Consider the following 16676-nt stretch of genomic DNA (forward strand, 5'->3'; position numbering starts at 1 on the left):
AAGCCATGTAGAATCATATCAGTGGAGGCTGGTGGGAGGACCTATAGGAGGAGGACAGGCTCAATGTAATGGCTAGAATGGAATTAATGGAACAGAGTCAAACATCAATCAAATTTCAAATCAAATGTAGTTACATCAGCCGATGTTACAAAGTGCTGTACAGAAACCCAGACTAAAACCCCAAACAGCAAGAAATACAGGTGTAGAAGCATGTGGTTTCTATATGTTTGATGTGTTTGACTCCGTTCCATTGCCTCCATTCCAGCCATTACAATGAGCCCGTCCTCCTATAGCTCCTCCCACCAGCCTCCACAGGATCATATATATATCAGGAATAGAAGAACAGGGATCCTCCTGTCCAGACAGAGGAGCTGACAGCATCATGTTGTTTAGGTAAGACACTGAGACGAGGCATATTGCATAGGTAAAACACACACACATACACACACATTTAAAGTGAAGATCTTCAGAAAGCACTGACAGCCAGAGTAGGGCAACTGAGGAAATCAATATCACCCATTCTATCATATCCCATCCTATCCCATCCTATCCCACCCTATCATTCTACCCCATCCCATCCCATCCCATCCCATCCTATCCTATCCCATCTTATCCCATCCTGTCTCATCCTATCCCACCCTATCCCATTCTACCCTATCCCATCTTATCCCATCCTGTCTCATCCTATCCCATCCTATCCTATCCCACCCTATCCCATTCTACCCTATCCCATCTTATCCTATCCCATCCTATCCTATCCCAACCCATCCTATCCTATCCCATCCTATCCTATCCCATCCCATTCTACCCTATCCCATCTTATCCCATCCTGTCTCATCCTATCCCATTCTACCCTATCCCATCCCATCCTATCCTATCCCATCTTATCCTATCCTGTCTCATCCTATCCCATCCTATCCTATCCTATCCCATCCCATCCTATCCTATCCCATCTTATCCTATCCTGTCTCATCCTATCCCATCCTATCCTATTCTATCCCATCCCATCCTATCCCATCCTATCCCATCCTATCCCATCCTATCCTATCCTATCCTATCCCATCCTATCCCATCCTATCCTATCCTATCCTATCCTATCCCATCCTATCCTATCCCATCCTATCCCATCCTATCCTATCCCATCCTATCCCATCCTATCCTATCCTATCCTATCCCATCCTATCCTATCCCATCCTATCCCATCCTATCCTATCCCATCCCATCCTATCCTATCCCATCTTATCCCATCCTGTCTCATCCTATCCTCTCCCACCCTATCCCACCCTATCCCATTCTACCCTATCCCATCTCATCCTATCCCATCCCATTCTATCCCATCCTATCCCATCCTATCCTATCCAATCCCATCCCATCCCATCCTATCCCATCCTATCCTATCCTATCCCATCCTATCCCATCCTATCCCATCCTATCCCATCCTATCCCATCCTATCCCATCCTATCCTATCCAATCCAATCCCATCCTATCCCATCCTATCCCATCCTATCCCATCCTATCCCATCCTATCCTATCCTATCCCATCCCATCCTATCCTATCCCATCCTATCCTATCCCATCCCATCCTATCCTATCCCATCCTATCCCATCCTATCCTATCCCATCCCATCCTATCCTATCCCATCCTATCCTATCCCATCCCATTCTATCCCATCCCATCCTATCCCATCCCATCCTATCCCATCCCATTCTATCCCATCCTATCCCATCCTATCCTATCCCATCCTATCCTATCCTATCCCATTCTATCCCATCCTATCCCATCCTATCCTATCCCATCCTATCCTATCCTATCCCATCCTATCCTATCCTATCCCATCCTATCCTATCCTATCCTATCCCATCCTATCCCATCCCATCTTATCCCATCCTATCCCATTCTATCCCATCTTATCCCATCCCATTCTATCCCATCCTATCCCATCCTATCCCATCCCATCTTATCCCATCCTATCCCATTCTATCCCATCTTATCCCATCCCATTCTATCCCATCCTATCCCATCCTATCCTATCCCATCCCATCCTATCCCATTCTATCCTATCCAATCCCATCCTATCCTATCCCATCTCATCCTATCCCATTCTATCCCATCTTATCCCATCCCATCCTATCCCATTCTATCCCATCCTATCCCATCCTATCCCATCCTATCCCATCCTATCCTATCCCATCCCATCCTATCCTATCCCATCTCATCCTATCCAATCCCATCCCATCCTATCTCATCCTATCCCATCCTATCCTATCCCATCCCATCCTATCCTATCCCATCCCATCCTATCCCATCCTATCCCATCCCATTCTATCCCATCCTATCCCATCCTATCCCATCTCATCCTATCCAATCCCATCCCATCCTATCCCATCCTATCCCATCTTATCCCATCCCATCCTATCCCATCCTATCCCATCTTATCCCATCCCATCCTATCCCATTCTATCCCATCCTATCCCATTCTATCCCATCTTATCCCATCCCATCCTATCCCATTCTATCCCATTCTATCCCATCTTATCCCATCCCATTCTATCCCATCCTATCCCATCCTATCCCATCCCATCTTATCCCATCCTATCCCATTCTATCCCATCTTATCCCATCCCATTCTATCCCATCCTATCCCATCCTATCCCATCCTATCCTATCCCATCCCATCCTATCCCATTCTATCCTATCCAATCCCATCCTATCCTATCCCATCTCATCCTATCCCATTCTATCCCATCTTATCCCATCCCATCCTATCCCATCCTATCCTATCCCATCCCATCCTATCCTATCCCATCTCATCCTATCCAATCCCATCCCATCCTATCTCATCCTATCCCATCCTATCCTATCCCATCCCATCCTATCCTATCCCATCCCATCCTATCCCATCCTATCCCATCCCATTCTATCCCATCCTATCCCATCCTATCCCATCTCATCCTATCCAATCCCATCCCATCCTATCCCATCCTATCCCATCCTATCCAATCCCATCCCATCCTATCTCATCCTATCCCATCCTATCCTATCCCATCTCATCCTATCCAATCCCATCCCATCCTATCCCATCCCATCCCATCCCATCCCATCCTATCCTATCCCATCTCATCCTATCCAATCCCATCCCATCCTATCCCATCCCATCCCATCCCATCCCATCCTATCCCATCCCATCCTATCCCATCCTACCCTATCCCATCCTATCCCATCCTACCCTATCCCATCCTACCCTATCCCATCCTAACAAAACCAACACACATAAACAAAACAAATACACACAAGACCCTACACATCCCTCACCCTGTTCTCTAAAGAGACAACATAACACACTGTAGGATCAGTATGTGAGGCTGTATCTAAACTCACAAACACACACACACATTCACACTGACACACCAGCCTGTTTTTAAACCAGCCTAGTAACAGTCAACAACATATGTCCGGTCCCTTCACGACACATCACACTCTGACCTTTCAGACATACTTTCCTATCTGCCTCATACAGTCAATAGCACTGCATTCATTTTAAACCATCACCACGCGTCACTCTAACACACACAACCCTTTCACCCTGTTCACACTATCATGCCCACCCAAACCAAACTGTGTTGGCTGACATAACAACACAGACCCTACACAACCCTTTCACCCTGTTCACACTATCATGCCCACCCAAACCAAACTGTGTTGGCTGACATAACAACACAGACCCTACACAACCCTTTCACCCTGTTCACACTATCATGCCCACCCAAACCAAACTGTGTTGGCTGACATAACAACACAGACCCTACACAACCCTTTCACCCTGTTCACACTATCATGCCCACCCAAACCAAACTGTGTTGGCTGACATAACAACACAGACCCTACACAACCCTTTCACCCTGTTCACACTATCATGCCCACCCAAACCAAACTGTGTTGGCTGACATAACAACACAGACCCTACACAACCCTTTCACCCTGTTCACACTATCATGCCCACCCAAACCAAACTGTGTCAGCTGACATAACAACACAGACCCTACACAACCCTTTCACCCTGTTCACACTATCATGCCCACCCAAACCAAACTGTGTTGGCTGACATAACAACACAGACCCTACACAACCCTTTCACCCTGTTCACACTATCATGCCCACCCAAACCAAACTGTGTTGGCTGACATAACAACACAGACCCTACACAACCCTTTCACCCTGTTCACACTATCATGCCCACCCAAACCAAACTGTGTTGGCTGACATAACAACACAGACCCTACACAACCCTTTCACCCTGTTCACACTATCATGCCCACCCAAACCAAACTGTGTTGACTGACATAACAACACAGACCCTACACAACCCTTTCACCCTGTTCACACTATCATGCCCACCCAAACCAAACTGTTCACACTATCATGACCTGACATAACAACACAGACCCTACACAACCCTTTCACCCTGTTCACACTATCATGCCCACCCAAACCAAACTGTGTTGGCTGACATAACAACACAGACCCTACACAACCCTTTCACCCTGTTCACACTATCATGCCCACCCAAACCAAACTGTGTTGGCTGACATAACAACACAGACCCTACACAACCCTTTCACCCTGTTCACACTATCATGCCCACCCAAACCAAACTGTGTTGGCTCACATAACAACACAGACCCTACACAACCCTTTCACTCTGTTCACACTATCATGCCCACCCAAACCAAACTGACTGGCTGACATATTGTCTATGCACATTGTCCTTTAGCATGGTTCCTGCAACTACAGAATGTTGGATGTGTACACAACCCAGCTCAGTGCAGTTTGTTAGGCTCAGTAATGGGAAAAGCCCTGTGGTTAGCCTTAATTAGGTCTGGTTCATGGAAATAACCTGGGGTCGCTGATAGTGGTGGTGGGATCCAAAAGAGGAAAATACACCATTTTGGATCCATGAATGTTATCATTAAACCCCTCCATCGGGGTGTTGACTGACATCCAAGGCAGCTTAGACTAATTCAGATTACAGACAGCTTTATGAGTGTGTCGAGGATATCTGGTGCAGCAAGGCTTCCAGCCACTGTCTTTATCTGTGCTATGCTATATCTGAGCTATGCTATATCTGTTCTATGCTATATCTGAGCTATGCTATATATGTTCTATGCTATACAGTGCCTTTGCGAAAGTATTCACCCCTTGAACTTTGCGACCTTTTGCCACATTTCAGGCTTCAAACATAAAGATATAAAACCCTTTTTTTTTGTGAAGAATCAACAACAAGTGGGACACAATCATGAAGTGGAACGACATTTATTGGATATTTCAAATTTTTTAACAAATCAAAAACTGAAAAATTGGGCGTACAAAATTATTCAGCCCCCTTAAGTTAATACTTTGTAGCGCCACCTTTTGCTGGATTACAGCTGTAAGTCGCTGGGGTATGTCTCTATCAGTTTTGCACATCGAGAGACTGCCATTTTTCCCATTCCTCCTTGCAAAACAGCTTGAGCTCAGTGATGTTGGATGGAGAGCATTTGTGAACAGCAGTTTTCAGTTCTTTCCACAGATTCTCGAGGTCGCATCCCTCCAATAGAGGTCCAGACACTTGTATAATCTATGCCGAGGTGCATTGAAGTCCTCATGGTGGCCCAATGCCTTATGAAAACACTTTTTATGTTGGTGTTTCCTTTCTTTGGAAGTTACCTGTAGGTAGAAGTTGTTCCTAACCACCCATTCATGGTCAATGTTATTGTTCATCAATTGGTTAGGAGTGGGAGCTGGGTTAAGGTTAGGAGTGGGGTTACTGGTTAACCTTTTAGGAGTGGGAGCTGGGTTAAGGTTAGAAGTGGGGACTGGGTTAAGGTTAGGAGTGGGAGCTGGGTTAAGGTTAGGAGTGGGAGAGCTGGGTTAAGGTTAGGTTAGGAGTGGGAGCTGGGAGTGGGAGCTGGGTTAAGGTTAGGAGTGGGAGCTGGGTTAAGGTTAGGAGTGGAGTAGGGAGCTGGGTTAAGGTTAGGAGTGGGAGCTGGGTTAAGGTTAGGAGTGGGAGCTGGGTTAAGGTTAGGAGTGGGGCTGGGTTAAGGTTAGGAGTGGGGACTGGGTTAAGGTTAGGAGTGGGAGCTGGGGGTTAGGAGTGGGGACTGGGTTTGGGTTGGGTTAAGGTTAGGAGTGGGAGCTGGGTTAAGGTTAGGAGTGGGAGCTGGGTTAAGGTTAGGAGTGGGAGCTGGGTTAAGGTTAGGAGTTAAGGGAGCTGGGTTAAGGTTAGGAGTGGGGACTGGGTTAAGGTTAGGAGTGGGAGTGGGAGCTGGGTTAAGGTTAGGAGTGGGAGCTGGGTTAAGGTTAGGAGTGGGAGCTGGGTTAAGGTTAGGAGTGGGAGCTGGGTTAAGGTTAGGAGTGGGAGCTGGGTTAAGGTTAGGAGTGGGAGCTGGGTTAAGGTTAGGAGTGGGGACTGGGTTAAGGTTAGGAGTGGGGACTGGGTTAAGGTTAGGAGTGGGGCTGGGTTAAGGTTAGGAGTGGGACTGGGTTAAGGTTAGGAGTGGGAGCTGGGGAGGTTAGGAGTGGGAACTGGGTTAAGGTTAGGAGTGGGAGCTGGGTTAAGGTTAGGAGTGGGAGCTGGGTTAAGGTTAGGAGTGGGAGCTGGGTTAAGGTTAGGAGTGGGAGCTGGGTTAAGGTTATGAGTGGGGACTGGGGATACTTCTACCTTGAGCCCTCTCTTGCAGGCAGACACGTTTCAAACCAAGGTCGAGTGTGTGTGAGGGACAGGAGGCATGCTTGAGGTAAATCCTGGGCTCAAGGCCCACAGGGGTCACTGGGGTCAGGGGTGAGAAGTCATGCCTTGACACCCGACCTGCAGCTCTGACTGATTGGCTTGAGATACAAGTTGCAGCTTCACCACAGATCTAGGATCAGATTACCTAACCTCCAATCCTGACCTTAACCATTAGGAGGGTGAGGAATCGCTAGATCAGTGGGCACCTGACCTGTAGCCCTGAGTGTCTGGGCAACAACAGCACATATGTTTGCCATTGTGTAGGCCTAGTAGGTAGTTCTCCAGCTCACACATTTTGGTTCCCAAAACATTCAGGGAACATTGTTTTTAGGCTGGGGGAATGTTCTATGTTAGCTGGGCTAATGTCCCAAGAGGCATTCCAATCAGAAATGTTAGTTCTCAGAACATTTTGGGTAAAAATATGTTGGTTGTGGGAATGTTCTGTGTTAGCTGGGCGAATCAAGAGGGTTCACAGTCATTATTTAAACAATGCTATTTTTGCATTTTTAAAAACACAGGACTTGTCTATGACTTTGGTGCATTGTGATTTGCCAAGTATGCCCAGCGCTCAGAGAGTACAGGTGAAACCTTAAATCCCTTTATTTTCCACCGCTGGTTACCACTGGTTTACATTAACAGCAATCAGCGCTTCCACAAGGATGAGTCAACTAAGCATGGCGTTAGCTCTATTCACACACACACACACGCACGCATGCGCACACACACACGCACGCCACTGGCACAAGCACACACGCACACACATACGGATGTAAGGACACACAGGCAACTCTGGGTGTTGTGTTCAGTCCTCACACAATGTTTTGTTCTGGCAGAGCCCCTGATAACCATGGTTACGCCCCATCTCTGAAAAGACAGGAGCGAGAGAGGGAGGACAGGACAGAGGGGGTTCACTCATCCCCACACAACCATGCAGACTGCTGTTTCCTCTCCCTCTCTCTCTGGCTCTGCTTTGTGACATGGAATGAAAACCACATTGTGAGGCTGCAGTGTGGAGTACAGACTCAGAACATATAGTAACAGACAGGTAGTGACGCTGAGTTTCAACACACATAGAGTACTGGAGAGAGATCAAGAGTGCTACATCACCATGCTCACTCCAGTCATCCATCTATCAATTCATCCATTCATCCATCCATCTATCAATTCATTCATTCATTTACCCGCTCAACCAAACATCTATACAATCAGTCTTTCAGTCGCTTCCTCTCTCACTTTCTCAGTCCCTCACTCACCTCCACACTCAGTCCCTCTCTTGTCTGTTCACTCACTCATTCCCACACTTACTTACTTACTCACTCAATCTGGCACAGATGGCTTCCACTCTGTGTAGGGCGACTGTCTGACAGGCTGGAGATGGTACACAGAGTACTGACAGAGACAACCACCCAAACACTCCCTCCCTCCCTCCCTCCCCCTCCCTCCCTCCCTCCCTCCCTCCCTCCCTCCCTCCCCCTCCCTCCCTCCCTCCCTCCCTCCCTCATATGAGTAATGTGAAGTAGAGCCCCCAGCCTTCCTTCCTCCATAGCAGAAAAAAACTTTAGTGTCTTCATCCCTTTTATCTCTCTGTCCCCTCTCTATATCGTCTATTTCCCTCTCTGTCCCCCTCTATATTGTCTATTTCCCTTTCTGTCCCCTCTCTATATCTGTCTATTTCCTTCTCTGTCCCCTCTCTATATCTGTCTATTTCCTTCTCTGTCCCCTCTCTATATCTGTCTATTTCCTTCTCTGTCCCCTCTCTATATCTGTCTATTTCCTTCTCTGCCCCCTCTCTATATCTGTCTATTTCCTTCTCTGTCCCCTCTCTATATCTGTCCTTCTCTGCCCCCTCTCTATATCTGTCTATTTCCTTCTCTGCCCCCTCTCTATATCTGTCTATTTCCCTCTCTGTCCCCTCTCTATATCTGTCTATTTCCCTCTCTGCCCCTCTCTATATCTGTCTATTTACCTCTCTGCCCCCTCTCTATATCGGTCTATTTCCCCCTCTCTATATCATTCTATTTCCCCCTCTCTGTCCCCTCTCTATATCCATCTATTTCCCTTTCTGCCCCTCTCTATATCTGCCTATTTCCCTCTCTCTGCCCCTCTCTATATCTTGTCTATTTCCCTATCTCTGTATCTCTCTATTTCCCTCTCTCTGTCCCCTCTCTATATCCATCTATTTATCTCTCTGTCCCCTCTCTATATCTGTCTATTTCCCTCTCTGTCCTCTCTCTATATCCATCTATTTCCCTCTATCTGCCCCCTCTCTATATCTGTCTATTTCCCTCTCTGTCCCCTCTCTATATCTGTCTATTTCCCTCTCTGCCCCCTCTCTATATCTGTCTATTTACCTCTCTGCCCCCTCTCTATATCTGTCTATTTCCCTCTCTGCCCCTCTCTATATCTATCTATTTCCCTCTCTGTCCCCTCTCTATATCCGTCTATTTCCCTCTCTCTGTCCCCTCTCTATATCCGTCTATTTCCCTCTCTGTCCCCTCTCTATATCTATCTATTTCCCTCTCTGTCCCCTCTCTATATCCGTCTATTTCCCTCTCTGTCCCCTCTCTATATCCATCTATTTCCTTCTCTCTGCCCTCTCTCTATATCCGTCTATTTCCCTCTCTCTGTCCCCTCTCTATATCCGTCTATTTCCCTCTCTGTCCCCTCTCTATATCTGTCTATTTGTCACGTTCTGACCTTTATTTCCTTTGTTTTGTCGTTATTTAGTATGGTCAGGGCGTGAGTTGGGGTGGGCAGTCTATGTTTGTTTTTCTATGATTTTGGGATTTCTATGTTTTCGGCCTAGTATGGTTCTCAATCAGAGGCAGGTGTCATTAGTTGTCTCTGATTGAGAATCATACTTAGGTAGCCTGGGTTTCACTGTTTGTTTGTGGGTGATTGTCTATGTTAGTTGCTTGTGTCAGCACAGTTCTCATTATAGCTTCACGGTCGTTATTCGTTTATTGTTTTTGCATAGTTTGTATTCAGTGTTCAGTGCTTTCTTTAATTAAAAAATCATCATGAACACATACCACGCTGCATTTTGGTCCGCTCCTTACGACGATCATGACACTATTTCCCTCTCTGTCCCCTCTCTATATCTGTCTATTTCCCTCTCTGTCCCCTCACTATATCTATCTATTTCCCTCTCTGTCCCCTCTCTATATTGTCCATTTCCCTCTTTCTGTCCCCTCTCTATATCCGTCTATTTCCCTCTCTCTGCCCCCTCTCTATATCCGTCTATTTCCCCCTCTCTATATCCGTCTATTTCCCTCTCTGTCCCCTCTCTAAATTTGTCTATTTCCCTCTCTCTGTCCCCTCTCTATATTGTCCATTTCCCTCTCTCTGCCCCCTCTCTTGCTCTTCCTTAGCTGCCACTCCTCTCCATTTCTCTCTCTCCATCCGTCTTGTCTTTCGCTCCCTGTGCCCCCTCTTATCTCTCTGTAGCCATTTCTGTCCTCCCCTCAGTTGAAATCGTCTATTTATGTTGAATCTGCTCCCCCTCCCCTGCTGTAAAGAGAGCAGCATTCTCATCTCTCTGCCACATTTGAAGATGGGATGTGAACCATGTGCCTTACCCCCTCCCTGGCACTCTCTCTTCCTCCTTCTCAACACCCAACCACACGGTACTGCAAATCCCCTTCCTTACCCTACATCCCTCTCTTTCTTTATTCACTCGCACTACTTCCCTCTTCCCTTTCTCAGCTCTCTCCCTCCCTGTCTCCCTCTTTCACCCAACACCCGATCACATGGTACAGCAAAACCCCTGCCTTACCCCACATCTCTCTCTACCATCCTCCCTCTTTCCTTTCCCCTCTTATGCTCTCCTGCGCTCTCTACCTCCTTCTCTCCCTCTTTCTCACCATCTCCTCACGCTCTGTTTGATTTTCTTCTACCCCTCTATCTCTCCCCTCTCTTATGTAATGGGGAAGGAGGGATCCAGAATCCAGCTATTACCAGTTCTGCTGCACTGCCTGCACTGTCTGCCTGCTTAGGCATCCTGATCCTCCTCACAGTTACAGATATGGAGGCAAGAGCTGCAGCTGAGGGATCTGTGGGACACAGTGTTGTTATGTGTGAATAACAATGACTACTGTTCCCACAATGCATCTCATTCTCTTTACCTATTTACCTTTGCACACTGAATATTTGTTACCTTAAATTTTTAGTGTATGTATGTAAGTGTGTGTCAGTTTATAATGCACAGTGTCAAAACACACAGTGCATTCAGAAAATATTCAGAGCCCTTGACTTTTTCCACATTTTGTTGTTATAGCCTTTTTCTAAAATGGATAAAATAAATGTTTTTCCTCATCAATCTACACACAATACCCCATAATGACAAACAAAAACATTTACATAAGTATTCAGACCCTTTGCTACGAGACTCAAAATTGAGCTCAGGTGCATCCTGTTTCCATTGATCATTCTTGAGATGTTTCTACAACTTGATTGGAGTACACCTGTGGTAAATTCAATTGATTGGACATGATTTGGAAAGGCACACACCTGTCTATATAAGGTCCCATAGTTGACTGTGCATGTCAGAGCAAAAACGAAGACATGAGGTTGAAGGAATTGTCCGTAGAGCTCCGAGACAGGATTGTGTCAAGGCACAGATCTGGGGAAGGGTACCAAAAATATTCTACAGCATTGAAGGTATCCAAGAACACAGTGGCCTCCATCATTCTTAAATGGAAGAAGTTTGGAACCACCAAGACTCTTCCTAGAGCTGATCGCCCAGCCAAACTGAGTAATAGGGGGAGAAGGGCCTTGGTCAGGGAGGTGACAAGGAACCTGATGGTCATTCTGACAGAGCTCCAGAATACTCTGTGGAGATGGGAGAACCTTCCGGAAGGAGAACCATCTCTGCAGCACTCCACCAATCAGGCCTTTATGGTAGAGTGGCCAGACGGAAGCCACTACTCAGTAAAAAGCACATGACAGCCAGTTTGGCACCTAAAGACTCTCAAACCATGAGAAACAAGATTCTCTGATCTGATGAAACCAAGATTTAAACATGGCACCACCCCTACGGTGAAGCATGGTGGTGGCAGCATCAAGCTGTGGGGATGTTTTTCAGAGGAAGGGACTGGGAAACTAGTCATGATCGAAGGACAGATGAACGGAGCAAAGTACAGAGAGATCCCGAGTGCTCGGGACCTCAGCCCGGGTTTGAAGGTTCACCTTCCAACAGGACAATAACCCTGAGCACACTGCCAAGACAACGCAGAAGTGGCTTCGGGACAAGTCTCGGAATGTCCTTGAGTTGCCCAGCCAGAGCCCGGACTTGAACCCGATCGACATCTCTGTAAATATTTGTGCAGCGACGCTCCCCATCCAACCTGATCGAGCTTGAGAGGATCTGCAGAGAAGAATGGGAGAAACTCCCCAAATACATGTGTGCCAAGCTTGTAGCGTCATAACCAAGAAGACTTGAGGCTGTAATCGCTGTCAAAGATGATTCAATATAGGGACTGAATACTTATGTAAATATTATATGTGATATTTCCATTTTTTGTAATTTTATAAATTTGCTAAAACAAATGCTTTGTCATTATGGGGTATTGTGGTCTCCCAGGTGGCGCAGTGGTCTAGAGCACTGCATCGCAGCACTAGCTGTGCCACCAGAGACTCTGGGTTCGCGCTCTGTTGCAGCCAGCCGTGATCGGGAGGTCCGTGGGGCGACGCACAATTGGCCTAGCGTCGTCTGGGTTAGGGTGGGTTTGGCCGGTAGGGATATCCTTGTCTCATCACGCACCAGTGACTCCTATGGCAGGCTGGGCGCAGTGCGCGCTAACCAAGGTAGTCAGGTGCACGGTATTCCCTCCGACACATTGGTGCGGTTGGCTTCCAGGTTGGAGGCGCGCTGTGTTAAGAAGCAATGCGGCTTGGTTGGGTTGTGTTTCGGAGGACGTATGCCTTTCAACCTTCGTCTCTCCCGAGCCCGTTACGGGAGTTGTAGCGATGAGACAAGATAATATTGGATACAATGAAATTGGGGAGAAAAAGGGGTAAAATTATTATTATTTTTTTTTAAATACAAAATTATGGGGTATTGTGTGTAGATTGATGAGGGGGGGTGGACTATTTAATCAATTTTATAATAAGGCAAAATGTGGAAAAAGTCAAGGGGTCTGAATACTTTCCAAATGACTGTATACACTTAGGCTTTGTTCAGACAGCTCAATTTGGATATTTTTTTCCCACTAGTTGTTTTTTTTACCAATCACATCAGATCTTTTCACATCATGTCTTTTTCAGAGCTGGTTTGATTGGTCAGCTCTCAAAAAAAACTGGGTTGCCTTTATAAACACAGTCTTGGGGCGGCAGTGTAGCCTAGTGGTTAGAGCATTGGACTAGTAACCAAAAGGTTGCAAGTTCAAATCCCTGAGCTGACAAGGTACAAAATCTGTCGTTCTGCCCCTGAACAGACAGTTAACCCACTGTTCCTATAAATAAAATAAAGGTAAATTACTATCTTACTCCCCAATAGCTCTCACTGCACACTGGTTCTACGCATCATTTACACACCAATGCATCCTTTACATACATAGTATACAACTTCACATCAATGTTACAATATACTACACTACAATTAATACCAACACATTGCAACTGCACTTATAAGGCCTATAAATAATGCAATTGCTCATGGCTACGACAGCAAGAACCGTCTTCAGTACCTCAAGTCAAAAGCAGAAACCTACAGAGCAATCCTCTACAATTATCATCCTCTACAATTACCCTACCAGATGCTGTGTAATTACCATAACCATAATTGGGTAGATGATTACATTTTCTGACTAGGATCTCTCTCAACTCACTCTCCTCTCCTCAGTCTTTTAGCAATTTTGTCATTCATTTGATATGGATAGAAATGATAAATAATCGATTTTGTGTGTTTGTTTGTGGAGGGGGGTGTGAGTATGTGCATGCGTTTAGATGTCTGTGTATATATATGTGTGTATGTGTGTGTTTCTAAAAAACTGTTTTCGCTTTGTCATTATAGGTTATTGTGTGTAGATTGATGAGGAAATGTTTTTATTTAATCCATTTTAGAATAAGGCTGTTATGTAACAAAATGTGGAAAAAGTCAAGGGGTCTGAATACTTTCCGAATGCTCTGTATATGTGTGTGTATATGTATGTGCACATGCATGTGTGTGTGTCCTAACCCTAGCCCGTGCAGGGCTCCAGATGTGGAGATAGACAGAAATTGTTGGGGTCAGCAGGTCATTTCCGGGAGATGGACCAAAGCTTGCCTCACATCTGCCTGTTCTGTTCCATGCCACATTAGTCATCCTGTCGTAAGTTAGCCATAATAATTCATTACTAATTAGCCTTCCTGAAGTACTGTCACCAACCGACCAATGCTGTAATGTCGTCTACAGAATCGGGGAGGGGACTGTGGATCTCTCTCTGTCCGTTCATTCGTACATTAGTCACATGCGATATCTCAGACAGCACAGACCAGATTCAGACTAAACTTGGGTGAACGATGTGTCTTGCCATAGAGATACAGCATTTACTAAATGACACTGATTGGCCCAAGGTCGGGAGGTATAGTAATTAACTGAAATGTATTGCCCCAAGTGGAGGGACGCTGCATCATTTGTAGGGGACGACATCTTAAAGTAAATTGATTCATTTATTGAATATTTTTGGGGATCAGCAGCAGTACTGTAACGAAGGTGCTTCTTTAGGAACAAGATACTGTTGTGAGCATTGCATCGACCATGAAAGTTGGTAACTAATCGCCATATTGGATGACACTTAAAAATACTTTTTTGGTACGATTCTCTTAATGCATTTAAAGGCATTGGACTTGTGCAAGCATGGCTGGACCAAGTTTCAACAATATTCAACAACACTCCATACTAGTTATTTTTGAAGACCTGTTTTCTAGACTGGCTGGTTGACAGGACTCCATTCTAGCTCTTTTTATACCTGTTTTCTAGACTGGCAGGTTGTCAGGACTCCATACTAGTTATTTTTATACCTGTTTTCTAGACTGGCAGGTTGTCAGGACTCCATACTAGCTCTTTTTATACCTGTTTTCTATACTGGCAGGTTGGCAGGACTCCATACTAGCTCTTTTTATACCTGTTTTCTATACTGGCAGGTTGTCAGGACTCCATACTAGCTCTTTTTATACCTGTTTTCTAGACTGGCAAGTTGCCAGGACTCCATACTAGTTATTTTTGAAGACCTGTTTTCTAGACTGGTGGTTGGCAGGACTCCATACTAGCTCTTTTTATACCTGTTTTCTAGACTGGCAGGTTGCCAGGACTCCATACTAGTTATTTTTGAAGACCTGTTTTCTAGACTGGTGGTTGGCAGGACTCCATACTAGCTCTTTTTATACCTGTTTTCTAGACTGGCAAGTTGCCGGGACTCCATACTAGTTATTTTTGAAGACCTGTTTTCTAGACTCGGTGGTTGGCAGGACTCCATACTAGCTCTTTTTATACCTGTTTTCTAGACTGGCTGGTTGGCAGGACTCCATACTAGCTCTTTTTATACCTGTTTTCTATACTGGCAGGTTGGCAGGACTCCATACTAGCTCTTTTTATACCTGTTTTCTAGACTGGCAGGTTGTCAGGACTCCATACTAGTTATTTTTATACCTGTTTTCTAGACTGGCAGGTTGCCATGACTCCATACTAGCTATTTTTATACCTGTTTTCTAGACTGGTGGTTGGCAGGACTCCATACTAGCTCTTTTTATACCTGTTTTCTAGACTGGCAGGTTGTCAGGACTCCATACTAGTTATTTTTATACCTGTTTTCTAGACTGGCAGGTTGTCAGGACTCCATACTAGCTCTTTTTATACCTGTTTTCTAGACTGGCTGGTTGGCAGGACTCCATACTAGTTATTTTTGAAGACCTGTTTTCTAGACTGGCTGGTTGGCAGGACTCCATACTAGCTCTTTTTATACCTGTTTTCTAGACTGGCAAGTTGCCAGGACTCCATACTAGTTATTTTTGAAGACCTGTTTTCTAGACTGGCTAGTTGGCAGGACTCCATACTAGCTCTTTTTATACCTGTTTTCTAGACTGGCTGGTTGGCAGGACTCCATACTAGCTCTTTTTATACCTGTTTTCTAGACTGGCAAGTTGCCAGGACTCCATACTAGTTATTTTTGAAGACCTGTTTTCTAGACTGGCTGGTTGGCAGGACTCCATACTAGCTCTTTTTATACCTGTTTTCTAGACTGGCAAGTTGCCAGGATTCCATACTAGTTATTTTTGAAGACCTGTTTTCTAGACTGGCAGACTGGCTGGTTGGCAGGACTCCATACTAGTTATTTTTGAAGACCTGTTTTCTAGACTGGTGGTTGGCAGGACTCCATACTAGCTCTTTTTATACCTGTTTTCTAGACTGGCAGGTTGCCAGGACTCCATACTAGTTATTTTTATACCTGTTTTCTAGACTGGCTGGTTGGCAGGACTCCATACTAGCTCTTTTTATACCTGTTTTCTAGACTGGCTGGTTGGCAGGACTCCATACTAGCTCTTTTTATACCTGTTTTCTAGACTGGCTGGTTGGCAGGACTCCATACTAGTTATTTTTACCTGTTTTCTAGACTGGCAGGTTGTCAGGACTCCATACTAGCTCTTTTTATACCTGTTTTCTAGACTGGCTGGTTGCCAGGACTCCATACTAGTTATTTTTGAAGACCTGTTTTCTAGACTGGCTGGTTGACAGGACTCCATACTAGCTCTTTTTATACCTGTTTTCTAGACTGGCAGGATGTCAGGACTCCATACTAGTTATTTTTGAAGACCTGTTTTCTAGACTGGCTGGTTGGCAGGACTCCATACTAGCTATTTTTATACCTGTTTTCTAGACTGGCTGGTTGGCAGGACTCCATACTAGCTCTTTTTATACCTGTTTTCTAGAC

This window comes from Oncorhynchus masou, unplaced genomic scaffold, assembly GCF_036934945.1.
Source record: "Oncorhynchus masou masou isolate Uvic2021 unplaced genomic scaffold, UVic_Omas_1.1 unplaced_scaffold_971, whole genome shotgun sequence".
NCBI classification, from domain to species: Eukaryota; Metazoa; Chordata; class Actinopteri; order Salmoniformes; family Salmonidae; genus Oncorhynchus; species Oncorhynchus masou.